This window comes from Canis aureus, chromosome 9, assembly GCF_053574225.1.
Source record: "Canis aureus isolate CA01 chromosome 9, VMU_Caureus_v.1.0, whole genome shotgun sequence".
Lineage (NCBI taxonomy): Eukaryota > Metazoa > Chordata > Mammalia > Carnivora > Canidae > Canis > Canis aureus.
The window spans coordinates 66,397,006-66,416,691 of NC_135619.1; the positions used below are offsets into that span (position 1 = coordinate 66,397,006).

Genomic DNA, 19,686 nt, shown 5'->3' on the forward strand with positions numbered 1-19,686 from the left:
TAGTTCTTTAGCTTCTGTAACTCAGTGAGACATTTGGTTTATCTTTGTGCTATAAAACCTCAAACTCTCTGTTCCCGAGGGCCCTATAGCCACCCTAACAGGTCTACCACATGCAGAGAACTTAGCGTTAGTCATGGGAGAATAAGGAACCAGGTGGGAGTAGAAGGATCTCAGATCTAGGTGTCAGGAGCCCAAGGTCTAGTTTCAATTTGCAACTTACTAGCTACGTGACCTAGGTTAAATCTTTTCCCCTTATTGGGCCTTAGTTCCTTTATCAGTAAAAATGGGAATGAGACAACCCACATGACCAGGTTGCAGAAGCCATATGTGCCCTGAGGCAGTGGCTGGGTAGGAGGTAAAGCAAGCATTTGACAGGAACCCCTCCTGCCCCTCACCCCCAGGAAGCCATTGGCCCTGCAGGCTGGCATGGGCTGATCAGGGGCATAAGGACAGCACTGGCTACCTTGCCCCTTCCCTGACCAGATGCCTGTGGGAGGAACTAGGTAACAGTCAATCTCCTACAATTCCAGACTCAGCAGGCCCTGCCCCACGGGTCTGAGGGCATCCAGAGACTTTCCTGCTTGTCAGTCATTTCATGGCACGGCCCTGACAACAGCTCTAGAAGGTAGGATTGTTTTCTGTTGAATTGACATTAATTCTTCTACACCTCCGCTCCTTCTGAGAGGACCTGATGCCCCTATGTGATTGCTCCCATTTTACAGAGGAGGCAGTTAGGGTTCGAGGAGGGGAAGGGAAAGGTTTGCACATGGACAGAGAGCTGGAAAGCTGGGATTTGGAACCCCAGGGCTCCTTCTGGGAATTCCAGGAAAACAATCCAAGCAACTGGCCCACACCTGGGCTCTGAGCGGGCAGGGGTACCATTGCCATCCTCAGCCAGCCCGGCCACCTGGCCTTCACCTGTGCACTGAGTCCCCATTGAGTCCTACCCAGAGGAAGGTGCACACAGACAGGTGAGGGAGGGAGATGACCTTAGAGAGACCTTGAGGGAGAGGGTCTCTGCCTTGGAGAGGGCGAATTATCCCTCCCTGCTGTGAGACCAGGCATCTCTTGCTTTTCCCACTGAGATCCTCGGCCACTGAGGGTGAGGGTCCTTGGGTGAGTTGTGAATCTTTAGTTCCCACATGTGCAAAATGGAGACACCAGTAAGTAGAATCAAGGACTCAGGTGTGCCCAGGGTGAGCTCCAGGTCCGACCAGTTGTATGTGATACGAGGGGCCTCCCCATCACTGGGCCAGTACACTCACAGGCGGGCACACCTGCCAGGGACACAGGGGCCCAACTCTTGTGGAGGTGGCTGGGGCTGTCTGGTCACAGCCCAAGGGGCAGTTCTAAAGCAGCCTGTGGGGTCAGCTTGACCAAGTTCAAGTCCCAGCTTTGCGGGTTATTCACTCTGTGATCTGGAGAATCTCAGATTGTCCATCTATGAAATGGACATAGTGAGGTTGCCTTTGTCATGTCAGAGGGAGGGGCGGTATCCTGGGCGATGCCCTGTCCTTCCTTTGGCCTCAGTTCCCTCCTCTGCACGCTCTGCACGCTGCCCAGCTTGATTTCTGAGGCCTCTGCCTGGGGCTGGGCCACCTTCTAGGCCAGAGTCCTGGAGAGAGGCCAGCAGTCCCTAGGGACCCTTTAGGAGGCTGAATGGGATAAAAAAGAAAAATAGTCCTTTCCCAGAGAAAGCAGGAGGCCGGTGGCTGTGCCCAGGCAAGCGGGGGGCCTGCAGAGGGAGCAGAGTTCAAGGGCAGCCAGTCCAAGGCCCGCTTGGAATGGGGAGACCAGGGCCACCCCTAGGGCCTCTGGGGGCTCCACCCTTACCTCCTTTGCAGTGTCCCAAGCATTGACTCCAGTGAATCGTCCCCCCAGGGGGCCTCTGTAAAATGGGACAACAGTGACTGTGACAGTTCCTTGAGTTAGCTCGGGCGAAGCACACAGAGCAGTACTGGGTCTATCCAGAGTCAATGCTCCTTTAAGCTGGGCCTCAGTTTCTACATCTGTGAAATGGCCATAGGAAACATGGGCCCTTTGAGGGCTGTGCTGAGGATTAGCACTGGAAAAGTGGTCCTTCCTCCCCCTATTGCCTGGTTCCTTCCCTCCCCACGAGTCCTGGCCAGCTGACAGCCAGGGTCTGCCTGGAAGACGGCAGTGGGGCCAGGCTCCTGTGCATGGATGGGGTGGGGTCTCTAGGGCTCTCTGGGGGCTGTAGGGGGACGAGTGGCTCCCAGAATGTCTTATGGGAAAACTGATGGTGGGGGCATGGCTGGGAGGGCATGGAGGAGGCAAGGAGGAGAAGTGACGGCCATCCTCCGGCACACCGGGCTCCCCCTTAGCCAGGGACCTGGGTCGAGACAGTGAGCCTGGATGAGCCCCTTCCTGTCCTCAGGCTGTGTGTGGACGGAGCGCTGCTCATCTGCTTTCCCATCCCTCTTGCCTGTCACCTGGCTAGTCATTCTTCCAGATGCAGTTCCAGCATCTCCTCCACCAGGAAGCCTCCTTGATCTGATGTCTGAGGCCTGCTCTGGGCCTATCCCCCCCCCCCCACAGAATCCAGAAACTTCTAAGTTGCAGGACTGTGTCACAATCCGTGTCATGAGCCCAGGATACAACCCAAGGCCCCTTACACAGTAGATGTATATTAAATGCTGAATGAATGAATGAGTGAATGAGTGAGCAAATGAATGAATGTCAAACCTTGGAAGCACAGCTGTTATGGAGAAGATCACCATGCCGGGCAGGTGGTGTAGCTCTGGTGTCCCACTGGCTGGGTCTGACCCCGGCTCTGCCCCCTACCGGCTGTGCCTCACTTGGCGCATCTGTAAAATGGGGACGGGAAGATAACGCAGCCCGCGGGACTGTCGCCAGCTGAATGAGGTGACACATTCACAGTGGAGAACAGCCCTCGGCACGTGGCCAGTGGCCCATGACAGTCAGCTAATGTCATGCAACGGCTCTCAAGATACTGTGATTCTCTGCTCTGAGTTACCTCTGCTGGGACCATCCTTGGACCTCGCTCCCAGCCTCCCAGCCTACCAGCCTCCCAGCCTCCCAGCCTCCCAGCCTCCCAGCCTCCCAGCCGGCGGTTTCCCAGGAGGCTCCCTCCTCACGGGTTTGGATTCCCCTACATTCTCCTCCGATTCTCCTACGTTCTCCTCCGTTTGAAAAGAGAGGCAGCAACAGCAAGCTGGCCTTCTCTTGCCGGCTGGGCTCAGGAGGTGAAGCCATGGCTGGGGGTCCCCAGCCTGTCCTGGGGGGGTGCCCTGGGACCCCGCAGACCCCTCTGAGCAGGGGCCAGGAATGGGGTCAGCGCTGGGAGGGAAGGAGGGAGTGAAGGAGGGGGAGGGTGGGAGGGGTCTCCAGGTGTTCCCCAAAGCAGCCTGGGTGCAGGATGGCTTCTGCCCCCTAATGCCACACCTCTGCTCCCCGGGGCCTCCCTCCCCCTCCTCTCTTCCTGCTCACGCCTCCTGCTGTCCTAGGGGCTTGGAAGGAGTGACAACCCATCCGTGCACTGTCCTGGTCTGGATTAGTCCCGGGCTTGAATTATACGTGGGGGGGGGGGCGCCTACGAATGATAGTAGTGGGTGTTCAGTGACACTTAGTTCATTTACCAGCTCCAGGCATGCGGTAGGTGCCACGGAAGTACTCCAGGTAGGGTCCACGTGGGTCTCTCAGGTGTGGGAGGGGAGCGTGGACCATTCAGCTTAGCTCTTACATGATGCACTGCCGTTCGGACCCATCTATCACCATAGGTCCCAATGGGTGTTTGCCGAACACCACACACCGCCGCCTTCCCTCGTGAAGCATTTATGGTCTCACATGCGTTGTTAGTTTGAGGCACGAGACAAATCTTCGGTAGGGGTTTTGGTCCCATTCTACAGATGAGGAAACTGAGCCATACCAGGGGAGAACTGACAAGGAGGAGACTAGGGGCTGCCTCTCTGACTTGATCCCCGTCCTCACACCATGTAACCGACAGCAGAGTCCTGGGCTGGTTCTGTGGGTCTGAGGAAGGGCCCGAGTCCCACTGAAGGCTTGACCCTCCTCCTCGCAAAGTCCAGTACGTTTCTGTCAAAACTTCTCTCTCGGATCTGCCGTTCCCCCAGGCTGCAGAGGGGCCTTAGAAAATCTATGGAAACACGTCTAGCTGGAGGGCTCGTGGCTGTGAACCATTTAAAATGTTCTCTCCCCTTCCTGGGTCTTACTGTTTTAAGATCCCAACCATAAAAACATCTGGCACTTGTGGTCTTTTTCCTGCACTGCACCATTTGACCCTCTCAGTACTGGCGGGGCTGGGGTAGGACTCTTCCCATTGTGCAGATGGAAAGACTGAGTTGCAATTGGCTTGGTGGGTTGAGAATGGGCCTTGGGCCTCTGCCCGTTTTCATCAGACCCTCTGATGAATATTCAGGGCATATTCAGGGCAGTGGCCAGGGGTCACTTACTCCGGAGAAGAGGTGAGCAGCCTCGGGGAGATGGGGAGTGGAATCCAGACCACCTTGCTTGGGCCCCAGGGGGGGCTCAGGTCAAAGCCCCAGGGTAGGTTTTTGCAGTGGGGCAGTGCTGGCAGGCCCGCAGCTGCTGGGAGTCTGGCCCTTTTGTTCAGGCTCTAAAGATTCGAAGAAGCCCCTCCCAGCTCTGCTAATCCCAGACCCTTTGATGCCTGCTTACAAGCTCTTGGCTTCCCTCAGGCCAGGACTTTCAGGCTTCCCAGGTTGGGCCAGGATTGCTGGAAGTTACTGAAGGCGACTGCTCCAAGCAGCAGTCCTCAGCCACCCCCGACCCCCCAATACAGGCACTCTCCCCATTGTATGGAGGGGAACCTGAGGCCCCAGGGAAGTGTCTGGACTGGCTCAGGGTCACCTAGTTGGGAGGTGAGGACGGAGATTTGAACCTGTCCAAAGCTGGCTGTGCTCCCCCTCGGCCCATGCCCCCGGACTCTGCACATGGGATGGGTTGGGGGCGCCTGGGACTGCATCTGTAGTGGAGGTGAGTACCCCCTGCTGACCTGAATCTCTGAATCGTGCATCGCTCCAGGGACCCTGGCAGCGAGTCTCTAGGTAGTTGATGTGTTGGCATCACTGAAGGAGCCACCCAAAACAGGAGGAGAGAGGGTGAGGAGGAGGGAGGTAGGAAAAACAAGGGGAAAAAATCTTTCTTCTGTTTTTTTTTTTTTTTTTAATGTGGAAAAACACTCTTTCCCAGGGAGACACGTCAATCCCACGCAGGCCCAAAGGTCTGCGATCTGAGGCAGTGCCTTGAGCAGCTGCTCCGAGAGGCATCAACAAATACTTCTATTTTATTGCTTTGGGCCCCAAGTGATTGAAACTCCAGGTCTGGGTGCCTCAGCCTCCCAAATGGAGGGTTCTCACCTCCTGCCCAGCCCGCCCCTCCACGCCCCTCCTGACCCTCTCTCCCTGTCCTTCCCCTGCTGTTAGCCAGGCCCATCAACGGGGCTCGGGGCTCAGCCACATACAGGTTGAGGTGCCGGATTCCAGGTCCCAGTTTCTGCCTAGGGCTTGCTGAATGCCAGGGGGTCATCTGTGGGGGCAGCCTGGGGGATGCGTAAGGAGGGGCAGGGCGTCTGGTGCAGGTCTGAGCCTCCACTCCCTTCCCTGGGCACCAGGACAGGTGGGTTCTGGAAGCTCCAGCTCCAGGCTGCAAAGTGGGAAGGTTTAGCAGGACAGAAGAGTCCTTCCGGCCTGGCTCCTCTCACCTGGGCCCAACCTCAGGACTGGCTGGAAATCTCTGAATTGGGATCACACCAACAGCTTTCTCTTTTCTGTTTTTTCCCCCTGTCTCCTGCCTTGATTTCCATCTTTTTCTCCTCCCTCTTTTTCCAACCCTCTCCTTTGTGTCCCTTTCTTTAAAAAAATCAGGCAAATTAGGAGTCAGTTCACTTTTATATCAACACCACTTCTCCAGAACATTTCCCTCAGCTGCAGCACTTGTAAGGGCCTCACTGATATTCCCGGACATTAACTGATATTTGGACATTAATTAGTCCAAAGAAGGGGTTAAGGATAATAAGAAAAACCAGGCCTGTGACCACCACCTCCTCTGGGCAGCCTGACCCCCCTGCAGCTCAGACGTGGGAGGACATTGGGCGGGTCCAGAGATATTTTTGTGCCTCCTTTGGGAAAACTCTCTTGGATGGATCTAGCCTGTCCACAATATGCGGGGACCTTATGATACCCTGACTGTGCCAGGGACAGGTCTGTTTACTGCTGGGCTGGGCCCCAAGGGGGCCATGGCCTTGAGTGTGGACGCTGGAGGCCAAGAGGCCAGGATCTGATCCCCAACTCCCAACACCTCCTAGCTGTCTGGCTCCAGGCAAGACCCTGAACCTCTCAGAAACTCAGTTTTCACATCTGGAAAGTGGGAGTAACGATCACGGCTAACTCAGGATGCCCTTGAGAAGAGTCCACGAGAGCAACCGCCTGAAGCACGGGGCCAGTGCCTGCCTCACAGTCACTGCCCGATGAATGCTCACGGGGACTGATGGCCACGTTATGAATTGTAAGGTCCCCGGGGGCAGAGTATCCCAGGACTCACAGCCGGGTCTGTTTGTGCAAGAGTGGATGATGCAAACAAGAACAGCGCCAGGCGGGGGCCGCTGCCAGCTCCCGGGGGAGGCCGAGCTGTAAACAGGCCTGCCACCAGCTGTCGGGACCCATCCAACTGTTTTGGAAGTGACTGGAGCATCTGCCGCTGGCTGCTGGCTGTGCTCTGCCCCCGGCCTCCGCTGCAGAGGGCAGGGAGTGTGGTTGCTCTGCTGGCCCCAGCTGCCTCTGCCTGTGCCCTGGGGCTCTCTCCACCCCTGTCTCACACCCCAGCTTTCCCTTATGTGAGGAGAGCTGTGCTGTCCTTCCTGCACGGCGGGGGTGGGGGGTGGGGGTGGGATGGGGGGCTTGGCCTCCCCACGCCTCATGTCTCCATCCTTTGTCTGGTTCTCTTCCCCCACCCCCTTCCAGGCCATTCCCCTGGTTTCCGAGGAGCCACCTGAAGTCAGATCCCACCTGCACCCCCTTTGCTCAAAAACAATCCAAAAGTGTTCCATCCTCTTGCCTGGCCTGGTGGGAGCTGCATCTCCCTCTGGCTTCCCTCCTCTCCCTGCCAGTTTTGCCCCCACTTCTCAGCCTCATGACCCTTTGTTATAGCCACTGTGCATTTTCCACTGTCACCCCAGATCCACCCTGACTTGCTGACTTTTGCCCAAGCTGCCCTTCCACCTGGAGGGCCCTTTCTCTGCCACTCCGCCTGGGGACATCCACCCAGCTTTTCAAAAGCTATCTCCTCCCTGGATATGTCCTCATGGACTCTCTGTCTCTCTGTCTCTCTGTCTCTGTCTCTCTCACACACACACACACACACACGCACGCACACATGCACATGCACACACACAGGCACACATGCGCACAGGGGCTGGTCTCCCATCCGGGCCCTCCCGAAGCGCATTGTTACATAACATTGTCTCTCACTCTTTACATTGTGTCACAGTCTCTGCAGACTAATTTCCTCCCCTGAACCCCAAACAGTTGCAGGTACAGCTCACCACGCACCTGGCTGCTCTCGCCCCACAAAACTGTGCACGCAGACGCACTCCAGAAACGCCGCAGCACATTGATGCCCACGTGCATAAACCTAGCTCCCTATTCACCTGACCTAAGAGCCTTCCTGAAACTCACCTGTCCCCCTCAGATACTGCCCAAGGCCCACGGAACCCACAAGAGCTCCACTGCTAAACCCGTCCCGTTTCCATGTTTAGAAGTGCACAGCGGGTGATATTCTGAGGCGAGCGTCCTCCAGGAGAATGCATAAGTGCGTGCGTACCGGCTGATTCTCTGTCCCCCCCAGGTCCAAAGTGTCCCCCCAGCATGCTTCATAACCCAAGAGACAGGAGAGACAGAGAGAGAGAGAGAGAGAGAGAGAAAGGTGCAAGCAAGTAGTCTTGACGATAAGGAGTCACAGACAAGCAGTGCAGTGGTTAAGTCCCAGCCAAACAATCTTTCTCGAAGTCCGTGGAAGAAGGTTGAAAGCATGCATTACCTGTTAGGCTCTGAAACAGGGGCACACAGTTCAGGGGTACTAAAAAGGGTTTTCTTGAGGGTGTCTGAACTCAGAACATGCTCCCTGAGTTTTCCTTCTGCCCTGGCCCTGAGGCTCCTGGCTCCTCTGCCAGGCAGTTCTGAAATGCTTTCCTTTGAAGCAGGGAGTTTATTTCGGGCCCACCGCATGACCCGCGATGGCAAGCCAAACTATAAGATGTTGTGCATCTCGAATGTCCTGTTTGGAGATCGCCCGGGGGAGGCCGCCCGCCGCCCGCAGCCCCTCCACGGTGCGTCAATTAGGGACCTCGCGGCAGAGAGCATCTCGGAGCACGGCCCTCACGTGACGTCCTCATCCGTGATCCTTGACACGGAGGCCATATATGGGTATGTTTCTGGAACTCCCCGGGAGGGAGCGAGAGAGGAGAGAGATGGGAGGGAGAGAGACACAGAGAGGGGGAGGGAGGGTGGGCCGCCGGAGCTGGGAGCCCAGGAGACAGAGCGGGGGATGCTGGGGTGCAGGAGAAGCAGGGTGCGAAGAGGTGATGGAGAGGGAGAAGGAAGGGCAGAGGTGCAGGAGGGGCGGGCGTCGGGCATGCATGCGAGAGGAGAGAAGAGATCATGGGGGAAAAGAGGGCAGCAACGGGAGAGGGACCCTGGGATTATCCCGGGATGGAAAGGGGAGCGTGGGAACGCAGAGACAGAAGAGGGAGGCCAGGGGAAGGTGGGGGGGGCGCAGGGAGGCAGGGGATGGACAGGAGGAGAGGGAAGGAGCCAGAGGGGAGCGTGTCTGGGTTGAGGGTAAGCAGCTTGGGCAGACCCCTGCTGAGTGTGCCCCCCCCCAGAGCCTGCTTGGAGGTTCAGGGATGCCAGGGATGCCAGGGTGGGGCTGCGCTGCAAAAGGCAAGGCGACAGATAAGCAGACAGACAAACCAGCACGTGCACAAGCCCTGGCAGCCTCACCGGCGGAGGGAAGCCTTCCTCCAGGGCCAGGGAAGAAAGCCCCTGTTTCCGGAATAGATCGAATGGCACAAAATGTCACCACGGGGCACAGACAACACCCTCAGACACACTCACTGGGCATCCAGGATGCTCCTGGCACGCTGCCAGACACTTGCAGCCCCACAGGCTGGGGTGAGGGAGGGGGCTGGGAATGCCACCTGGTCTGTTCTTCCAAATGGAAAATAATTTCCATTTTAAAAGCCCAATCCCCGTGGAGGGTATTGGGTTTATGATCCCATAGTGTGATTTCTTATCAAGTCCAACTCGGGAGAGCCTTGGGATGCCTTTACAGCCTCTTGGAATATTCCACCTAGAAATAAATCTCAGTGAAGGCAGGGTACCCTGGGTTCTGGTGGAGGTTCTGGACGTCTGACCTGGTGCTGGGGACTGGAGGACACGATCAGTCCCGAGCTGTCTCGGGAGAGAGTTACTTGCTCTGGCACCTGCCAACTTATGCATCATCCCAGCTGCCCCACCCCCCAGGCTGCTGAGGTTGGTGGCCCCTCAAGGTTAGCTCATGCTCAGCCCCTGCCAGACCCCTGTGCCATGGTGAGGGTGTGAGAGAAGGGCAATGAGGGGCCACCCAGTTCTTTCTACCATTTGGGGATTTTCCTCGGCGGTTAGAGGTTCCAGTGGATCCCGTGGAGTGCATCCCTGTGGTCCTGCTGTTTCATGGGCTCCCCGCCGGGGGTGGGGCACAGGTCCCTCTGCTCTCTATCCAGACCCCCTCTCCAGACTTGGCCTGGGAGGGGTGGGCAGTGGGCAGGCACAGCATCCCTTCTCAGGTGGCCCCTTGCCTTACCTCTCCCTCCCAATCCAGACAAACCTCTTATGGTCGAGAGAGCTAGAGAAACTCACAGTCCAAATCCCGTTGCCTTATGCCTTCAATCAGTTTTTGAACATCAAGAGCCTAAATTGTGGGTAGAGAGTCACAGGGAATAGAAAGTGCATTGGGTGTGGCCAGCAGGGGCAGGGGCTGGCCAGGCACGCTTCCACGAATAAATGGCATCACTGCTCGGTGGGGGGATGGGGTAACTGGGTGACGGGCATTAAGGAGGGCACGTGATGTGATGAGCACTGGGTGCTGAAAGCAATGGATGAATCACTGACCTCTACCTCTGAAACTAATGATACACTAGAGGTTAACTCATCAAATTTAAATAAAAATACATTCTTAAAAAAATGGCATCATTTTTCTGTACCCACACAACCTTCCTGGCAGGTGCTGTCATCACCCCCATTTCACAGATGCGGAGACTGAGGCTCAGGGGGTTGGGGAACTTGTCCGTAATCTCATGATGTATAAGAGACGGTTTAGGTCTGAACCGCAACTGCCTGATACAGAAAGCGGTGCCTTTAGCCACAGCCACCCACCGCCCCCGGCCACCCTGCCCCGTGTAACGGGGAATCCGCATGTTGGAGCAGAACAAGGAACTAACTCCACAACGTTACGGAGGTAGGTTGGTGAACATTTGCTTTTACCCTGATCCTGACTCATCCCAGCTGAGAGGCTTGATGCTGTGGTCAAAGTCCACAAAGCCCAAGCCAAAGGCAGGTTGGCCTGTCTGTTGACACCACAGGCTGCTTCTCTGCGGAACAAACAGCCTGGGCTGACGCGACAGCTCCTGCCTGGAGCTGCGTGGTGGAATTCTATTAAACCTGCATCTGCTGGAGTCTACCCTGGAGATTCTTTACTACTATTATTATTATTTTCATTTTTTAGAGAGGAGACAGAGAGAGTGGGGGGAGGGATGGAGGGGGGAGAGAGAGAGAATCTTAAGCAGACTCCCTCTGAGTGCAGAGCCTGGCACGGGGTTCAATCCCACGACCCTGAGATCATGACCTGAACCGAAATCAAGACTCAGATACTCAACGGGCTGAGCCACCCAGGCGCCCCTCTACCCCAGACATTCTTATGAATTCATCTGAGTCAAGGCCTGAACACTACTGATTTCTTAAAACTTTTTATTAGAGCATTACATACACAGAAAAAGTGTACCTATGTGTACAGCTCAGTCGAATTTTGCAAACGGAACACACACACACACACACACACACACACACACACACACACACGGCCTATCCCTTCCAGGCTTCTCTCCTTGTTTATTTTAATCTGAATTCCCATAAATAGAGGTATGTGTACGTGTGTATGCTCGCGGGCATGCACACACGTGTGCGTATACATGTGATGGGGAGGCCGCTCATAGAGCCCTACACCTAGCAGGGCCCAGAGAGGACGCCAATGCCAGCACATTTCCCTATGACAATGACACCTCTTCCAGGAAGGAGAGAAAGAGAGAGTGGGGAGAGGAGGAGTCAGCTAAGTAGGGAGGAGGGAGCTGAGATGTGGGTCAGTGCCAAGTCCTGGGACAGCTCTGACCCAGCGATGGAATATCACCTGCTAAAATAAACACCCCCGTGGCCTTGGCATCCTGGCCCTCCGCCCTGGCTGCCTCTTGATATTAGTTTATTTTGGTTTCAAGAGATGAGGAACAGACAAGAGTCCAGTTCTCAACCTGGACAGCATCCTAAATGGGAGGGGTGGACAAAGGGCAGAGAGCGGTGGGGGGGCGGTGAGGTGGGGGGGCCCACGGAGGCCAAGTCCCGGGAGGGAAGAAGGCAGATCTATGGAAAGGGAAGGAAGGGACCAAGGAGAACGCAGAGCCACATCCCAACTTCTCTTCTTTTCTTTAAAGTGGGCACCGTGTCCTCTGATGTGTGGCAGGTTGTACTTTCCTCTGGACCAATCCGGATCCCCTCACCCTCCCAGGTACATGGGCTCCAGGGAGAGAAGACAGGCCACCTTCCCATTTCTAGAGAGTGGAGTCGGGACAGAGCCCTTACCCCTCAGGAGAAAGGGGCAGGCCAGCCTCATGCCCTATCAACACCCTACACATAGGGGTGACACCCACTAGGATGAGGGCCCCGAGGGACCAGTCAGCGGCTGCCTGGTTCAGCCCTATTCTCTCCAATGCCCCAAATGCATGTAAGGGGAGGAATCGTGGGATCTTACAAGGGTTCCCATCAAAACGAGCGGATCTGTGGTACAAGTCCAGGCCTGGGACACGGTGCTCCTGAAGCCGGCTGGGGCCTACCTGAGTCACAACTGATCCTTCACACGAGAGTGGTCAGGACAGAAAGAAACGGCAGGACCATGGGCTCAGCCAGCCTCACCGCTCCCTGCTCTAAACCCCTCGTGCAAACCAGCGACCATCCCCGGCTGGCGGCGCTGAGCTACCCCTGCTCCGAAGTGCAGAGTAACGGGATCCCTGGGTGGCTCAGTGGTTTACCACTGCCTTCGGCCCAGGGCGTGATCCTGGAGTCCCGGGATCGAGTCCCATATCAGGCTCCCTGCATGGAGCCTGCTTCTCCTTCTGCCTGTGTCTCTGCCTCTCTCTCTCTCTCTCTCTTTCTGTGTGTGTGTGTGTCTAATAAATAAATAAATAGAATCTTTAAAAAAAAAGAAGTGCAGAGTAAGGCCATCTTGCACCCTCCTGGCTTTCAGCTCCTGGGAAAGACCCATCGGCTGCAGAAACCCCGGAGTCCAGGACCATCGAGGTGAGGGTTCTGACTTTCTCCAGTGGATGTCTTGACCCCCAGAGGGTGTCCCGGGCCTGGTAGGAGAGGGTCGGTCCCAAATGGCTGGGATCTGCTTGGCCAACCTTGTGCAGATGGTATCTTCCTTGTTGGGAGATGCCACCCACATGCAATCCCAGTTAGCACCACACCATCCTGTCTCTAGCATGGGAACCAGTACCAGATAATCCCCGCCTATTCCTCACCTGCTGCGGGATCCTGGCCACAGCCCCACACCTCACTGAATCTGTTTCATCTTCTGAGAAAAATGAGAGAGATGACTCCACTTTCCAATGGCTATTAGGGGGTGAGATGAGATCCGGGGCTCAAAGAGCTCACCTGGGGCTCAGGACTCAGGAGATGATGAGTCCTTAGGACTTCTTCCTCTGTACCTGCTACCTGCAGGGGGCTGTGTGGGAGGCGAGGGCATTTCCCATGGCCAGATGAGCTCAGGCAGCCGGTGGGCCTCATTGGGCTGACCCATCCCAGAGGCTGCTGGCCCTATTAGCTGGTCAGGTCACGTGGCCCCCTCCAGAGCCTGGTCTCACTGGGCCTGAGTCGCCCTTGGGAACTCAGAAACAAAGGTAAACCCGAGTGAGCTGCTGGGAGCAGGTGTTTTGTGAACATCACTGTATCCATAGCAGGGCTGGGAGCTTCCTATCGCCCTTTGGTAGGAGAGAAAGGACTCTCCCAAACAAGACCAGCACGCAGACCCTACCACCCATCCTCCTTCCCAGGGATGAGCCACTGGCTGTGTTGGGCGTCATATGCCCTGCTGGCCGCAGCAGCTCCTGGCTGCCCCCTCATCATCTGGCCAGAGCTGAGGCCAGATCTCAGACCCATTCCTTCTATAACTGCAGTGAAGAGGGTAAGGCAAATGCCTCTCAAATGCAGTCCCTGGTGCCGCCACTCTGGAGGCAGAGCTCACGGGGAGTGCGGTGGCTGCTGCACACATGCAGCTGTTACTGATTTGGCTGCTGAAGGGCAGTGGCCTGCTCCCAGGCGTCGGTTTCACCCCGGCCCTGCTCCCTGGGGAATCCAAAGTGGCCAGTGATGTGACATTACAGGGGTGTCAGCCAGCCCCGCTGCTCTGGGGATGTTCCTGGGTTTGCTGTGAGGAGGAGGGCAGGGCTGGTGGGTGTGACGGGTGTGAGCTGGTGGGCAGGGGGTGGACCTGGTGTCCCGCTGCACGGCTGCCCCTGAGGGAAGAGCCAGCATCCCACTGTCACAGGTGGGGGCTCAGAACCCTCCTGGGACTTACCCAAACTCGGTGACGGTGACACCTCCACCTGCTGGCCCCTGTCCCACACAGAACTGAAAGAGAAGAGCAAAGAATGTTGGAACAGGAAGGTCCTAGAAGTTCCTCTGCTCCAGCACCCTTTTCCTGAGGCTAGGAAACCAGAGCTGGAGAGCCATAGGAGCTGCCAAGGCTTTGAGGAGACCACAGCTTCCAGAAACCCACTCCCGGCTTCCGCACACCTCCCTCCCAAGCTGACAGTGGGATCTTAGCGGTTGACGGTCACGTTGTGCTGCAGACACTAGCACCCAAGTTGTTGGGCAAATGGGCAGGAACCCGGCCACAGCGAGGGAGACGAGCCCGGAAGGCAGGCTGGGCCTCCTCATGAGCACATTTAAGCTGCCTGCTGCCCCCTGGAGAATCCCAGAAATGCTCGGGTAGGAGGATGTGGTTTATAATAGACCACAAGCCCCAGTGAACAGCCAGTGGCTTCAAGCACGGGCAGTCTGGGTGTCTGTGTCATTGCGCCTTGTTGTTCCCACTCCAAGGGGTCAGGCTGGGGCCACTCCCAGCACAGAACCACTTGTAAGGTGACTGCCCTAGATCTCCCGGCAGAGCCCAGTGGCCGAGATCCAGACTCTGAAGTCGTCCGCCAGCTCCACCCTTGCTGGCTGTGTGGCCTTGGACAGCTTACTTAAGCTCTCTGCGCCTTGGCTTCCTGATTTATAAAATGAAGGAAAAATGACGGTACAGATATCTTTTTCTTTTTCTTTTTTTACGATTTTATTTATTTATTCATGAGAGACACAAACAGAGAGAGAGAGAGAGAGAGGCAGAGACACAGGCAGAGGGAGAAGCAGGCTTTCTGCGGGGAGCCTGATGTGGGACTCGATCCTGGGTCTCCAGGATCATGCCCTGGGCCGAAAGCAGATGTTCAACCACTGAGCCACCCAGGTGCCCTTCAGTACCCAAATCTCATAAGAAAGTATATCTTTCTTAGAAGAAGACTTATAAATGTTAGTGGTTGTTATTAATTTAAACTTCCTTGTAGAGACAGAGGGGATGGCGGTTGGCTGGAAACAGTGCTTCCTAACTGGGGACAATTTCCTCCCAGGGGACATTTGCTAATTCTTGGAGACATTTTTGGTAGCCACAGTTGAAGGGGCATTGCTACTGGCATCTAGCAGGTAGAGGCCAGGGATGCTTCTAAACATCCTACAAAGCATAAACATTCAAACAAAGAAACAAGCACCCTACACAGCACAGAACAGTCACCCCAATGTAGAGTTAACAGTCCAAATGTCCAGGACGCCTGGGTGGCTCGGTGGCTGAGCGTCTGCCTTCAGCTCAGGGCTTGATCCTGGAGTCCTGGGATGGAGTCCTACTCCTACATTGGACTCCCCCCAGGGAGCCTGCTTCTCCCTCTGCCTGGGTCTCTGCCTCTCTCTGTGTGTCTCTCATGAATAAATAAAATCTTAAAAAAAAAAGAAAACAGTCCAAATGTCCACGGAGCTGTGATGGAGAAAGCCTGATGGAAAAAAAGCCAGTGGGTCTGCACTGAGCAGATGAGGGGAAGAGGCAGGGGGCCCCCCTTTGTTCCTGGGGGTGGCTTTGGATTTCAGGAATAGCTGCCATCAAGAGGGTCGGGGGCTTGGATTTCAAATGCCTTTGACTGTTATGGGAATGGTGCATTAAATGGGCTCGTAAACCAGCCCTGAAGATCACCAGCAGAGGGAAATGCAGTTGCAGCTTGAGTAAAGCAAAAGGAACAGCCTTGGTGATCATGATGAGGTTGGAGTTTCTCCATTTAGCAGGAAAGGGGGAACCCTAGGTGGGTCTCAGCTCTGCCAGCCAGACTCCTGCTGGCGGCTGGTGCCGGCAGACACACGTACGCAGGTGTGCCAACGATGCTCAGCTCACAGGCATGCTACACCCACAGAGCTCACATTCTTTAAGTGAAGAAAAGAGGTGTGCTTAATCCACCCGCTGGCACCTCAGTTGGTAAATGAACTAGTCCTGTAAAAATATTAATTAACTGTTGAACTCTCCTGTTTTCTAAAAATACGGTCCATATCTTTGTTGGTGTGTGTGAGTGTGTATGTGTGGGGCGAGAGGCACCCGACACAGTGAAAAGAGCTCAGACCTAGCCACCAGCATGCTGGGCTTGGCTCTTCTGGAAAGTTCTGTGTGACCCTACACAAATCGTTCCCCTCTCTGGAACCCTAATGGGAGAAAAGGTGCTGTTAAACTACAGGCCCCTCCCAACTCTGGACGGTCTGTGAAACCAGAATGGGCAGCGACAAGTCGGTGCACCCATGTTATCTTTGTTCTCTGGGATCAAGATTTCTACTTGTCACTTGGAATTCAAATCAAGCCTACATTCGGATTTTCAAAACAGGAATAAAAACCGGGATAAGAATGATTTTGGAAGGTCTCTGAGTCCTGGGATTCCTCTCGTCGCACGTAATTTCCAATGACGGCTGTTGGCCAGAGTTTAGTTAATGTGTTTGCTGCTGGTCTTTGCACAAAGGCACATTCCCACTCATGCACACTCACGGTGTTGGACGTGACCCCGCCCCCAGATCCCCTGGGGACCCCTGGCTTGAGCAGACCCTGGGAAGGAGGGTGTGAGTTGTCGCACACCCTGGTTGGGGGGTGACCGTCCCCATTTCACAGCTAAGTAGGTGGAGGCTCAGAGACTTTAAGACACATTCCCACAGTCACTCAGTACAGGGTTCAGATTTTCAAAATTCCTCTCTCTCTCTCTCTCTCCCTTTGTCCCCTACTTCCTGGTTTCCCTGGCACCCCTGATGCCGGCCAGCATCGGCCCCAAACTGCACTGTCATAGCTCCTGGCCTGGCCCCTGCAGAGCGTGTGACCAGGCACACCCCACGGCCGCCGGGGTGGGGGCGGCCTCAGCTACAGGGCACCGCCAGCGCTGGCCGCTGGGCCCGGAGCCGACTTCTCTGTTGACGCAGGGCCTGCTCTGTGGCCCCTGCAGGCGGCCAGCTGGCCCTTCCCTCGGGGCCCCTGGGCCTATATTTAACGGCAGAGCCTGGCCCGACAGGATCGGGTGTCTTGTGCTTTGCGCCCCAGCAGAGAATCTTCTGCGGGCTACGGTGCCCACGGCCGGCCGGGCTCCTCTGGCCGGCTCCCCCTGGGAGAAAGGCAGATCCCGAAGGATCTAAACAGGCCCCAGTTCATGCCTGTTGCTCGGTTGTCTTGATGGGGCCTCTGAGGCCCCAGTGACCAGCCTCGCACACCTTCCTCGGCCGCTCTCCTTGCTCAATGCCCTCAGCCTTGCCCCACCTGTCGGCACACTCGGGCCCCTGGACCCTCTCGGATTGAACGCCCGTTCGCTGGGGGCAGAACAGGAGTGCGGGCGATGCGGGTGGTGCTCTGGAGGCCCCGCTGAGCGTCATGCACACGAGGCAGCCGATTTCCCCTTCTCCCAGCAGGCCCTTCTCACTTGTCCCTTGGGAGTCATTACTAGAACCTTCTTCCGGGGGCAGAAGGCTGACATGAGGGACTCACCAAGAAAGCCTAGGACAGTGGCTGCCCAAGGCAAGTGCTTAGTAACTGTGACTCCTATTTCCATCCTCAAGGCACAAATTAAATGCCACAAGCCCTACTAAGAGCCAGAAGCAGGGTCAGCTGCTGGGATGTACAAGCCCTACCTGTTGGGAGGCACAGACTCAAAGACGGGGCAGGGGGTGGAGAGGAGGAGTGGGGGGAAGAGGCCGGGCAAGGAGGAGAGGTAGAAGGATGAGTGGGGTCAGGGAGAAGCAGTGGGGGAGGGGGAGGGGCAGGGAGGAGGAGTGAGGGGAAAGATGGGATCAGGGAGGAGGGATGGGGCCAGGAGGAGGGGTAGGAAGAGGGATGGATCAAGGAAGAGGAGTGGAAGAGGGATGGGGGCAGGGAGGAGAGGTGAGAGGAGGCATGCATCAGGGAGGAAGGGTGGGAAGAGGGGTGGATCAGGGAGGAGGGATGGGGCAAGGAGGAAGGATGGGAAGAGGGATGGATCAGGGAGGAAGATTGGGAAGAGGGATGGATCAGGGAGGAAGGATGAGGCCAGGAGAAGGGGTGGGAGGAGGGATGGATCAGGGAGGAGGGATGGGAAGAGGGATGGATCAGGGAGGAAGAGTGGGAAGAGGGATGGATCAGGGAGGAGGGATGGGAAGAGGGGTGGATCAGGGAGGAGGGATGGGGCAAGGAGGAAGGATGGGAAGAGGGATGGATCAGGGAGGAAGAGTGGGAAGAGAGATGGATTAGGGAAGAAGAGTGGAGGAGGGATGGGGCAGGGAAGAGAGGGGGAGGAGGGATGGATCGAGGAGGAGGAGTGGAGGAGGGGTGGGGCAGGGAGGAGGGGGTAAGGGAGGCCTTCCAACAAAGGCCATGCCTCTTGTCCTGACTCTTGGCAGATGAAGCGTATGCAGTGCCCAGGTGGGTGCCCGGCACCCAGGCGGAGGGGACCACCTGAGCCAAGGCCTGTGGCACTGAAGCCCGTGGCCAGCTTGGCCACCACGGGAGACGGAAATGGCCACAGTGCGGGCTGTGGGAGAGGGCGAGCGTGGGCTCGAGGCGTTGGCAGGGCTGGAGCAGGAGAGCTTTGTGAGTCATGCCAAGGGCTTGGACTGTATGGGGGGCAGGGGAGAGACAAGTGGAAGTGGGGGTTTGGGGTTTTGTTTTGTTTTGTTCTGCCTACAAAAGACAGACCTTTCCCGCTGGCTCATGTATCAGCCCGAGGTCAGCACACAGGCTGGCGGGCGGCTCAGTGCCCCGGCTCCCAGGTCGCCAGCTGCTCCTTAAAGCCTGTCACTGTCGGTCCGCACATTGGAGGCAGGGTTGCCATGGGTTCCAGAATTCTGTGGGCTGGGAAGACCAAGATCCAGATGCCGGCCGCCCCACATCTAGGGGGCCCCCACTCCTAGCTCGTGGAGGGGTGCTTTTTCGTTTTACCCTCACTTGGCAAGAGCAGGTCGGGGAAGCGGTGCGGAATGAGTGTCTTTCCTTTCATTTCTACAGCCCAGTGCAAGGCAATGGGGGATGGGGGGGTGGGGGCTGAGAAAGGAGGGAGGGGGAGGGATGCAGGGAGTGAGAGAGGGAGAGATGGGGGGACAGGGAGCCAGCTGTCTTTGTTGGGAAATATCTGGGTACAAGTGTGGGGTGGAAGTGACTCCAGCCTTCGGACCTTCGGAGAAGGGAGGGGAGGAGGAGGAGGAGGAGGGGGAGGAGGGGGAGGAGGAGGAAGGGGACCTCTGCAGGACAGAGTGGAGAATTAGGGTGGAGGCAGGAGGGCCACAGGAACAGGTGGTGTGCAGGACCAGCCTGCACAGGTGCCCCTCCACCCGCCTGCACTTCCCAGGAGGGCCAGCTGGGCTCCCGGAGGGACGGTGCTGGGTCTGCTGGGGGCAGGGTCCAGTCAGGTGGAGATGGCAGGGGGCTTGGACGGTGGGAGAGCACGGGCCCCACAGTTGGTAGAAATCTCAGGGGAGGGTTTGGATGCAAGGGTCCCGAGCATCCCATGAGCTTGGAGCCAGTCACGGCCACGCCATGCAGCTGAGAGGCCCCGCGGACATCTGGCCACATGTGCTCGGCCTCCACTCTGCGCCTCTTGCCGGACTCTTAACAGAGCTTCTTGAGGGAGGATTGGGGCCCGTGTGTGGTATCTGTGACTCTGTCCCTGTCCCTGCCCATCTTGGCAAGGAGTGGCCTCTGAAAACATCATCAAGGGGACAAAGCCCAAGGGAGATTAAGAAACCCTAGTTGCCTTTTCTAGACTGAGCTGGCTTCCTCGGTTGCGGTCAGGTC

At 56.6% G+C, this 19,686-nt stretch overlaps 1 protein-coding gene and 1 long non-coding RNA gene across 3 annotated transcripts in view; one reads left to right on the top strand and one right to left on the bottom strand.

The window, feature by feature from the left end:
* Nucleotides 1–8,409, bottom strand: part of ASB2 (ankyrin repeat and SOCS box containing 2) — a 43,878-nt gene extending 35,469 nt beyond the window's left edge. Inside the window, exon 1 of one of the 2 annotated variants that reach the window (XM_077910418.1) lies at nucleotides 8,059–8,409. The gene's annotated coding sequence lies outside the window, so the exon portion shown is untranslated. The remainder of the gene's footprint in view (nucleotides 1–8,058) is intronic. The other variant, XM_077910417.1, reaches the window with a different exon arrangement.
* Nucleotides 7,945–12,519, top strand: LOC144321070 (uncharacterized). Its single transcript, XR_013386787.1, has 3 exons — nucleotides 7,945–8,444; nucleotides 10,282–10,515; nucleotides 11,759–12,519. It is a non-coding gene; the product is annotated as an uncharacterized LOC144321070 (long non-coding RNA).
* The last annotated feature ends 7,167 nt before the right edge of the window (nucleotides 12,520–19,686 follow it).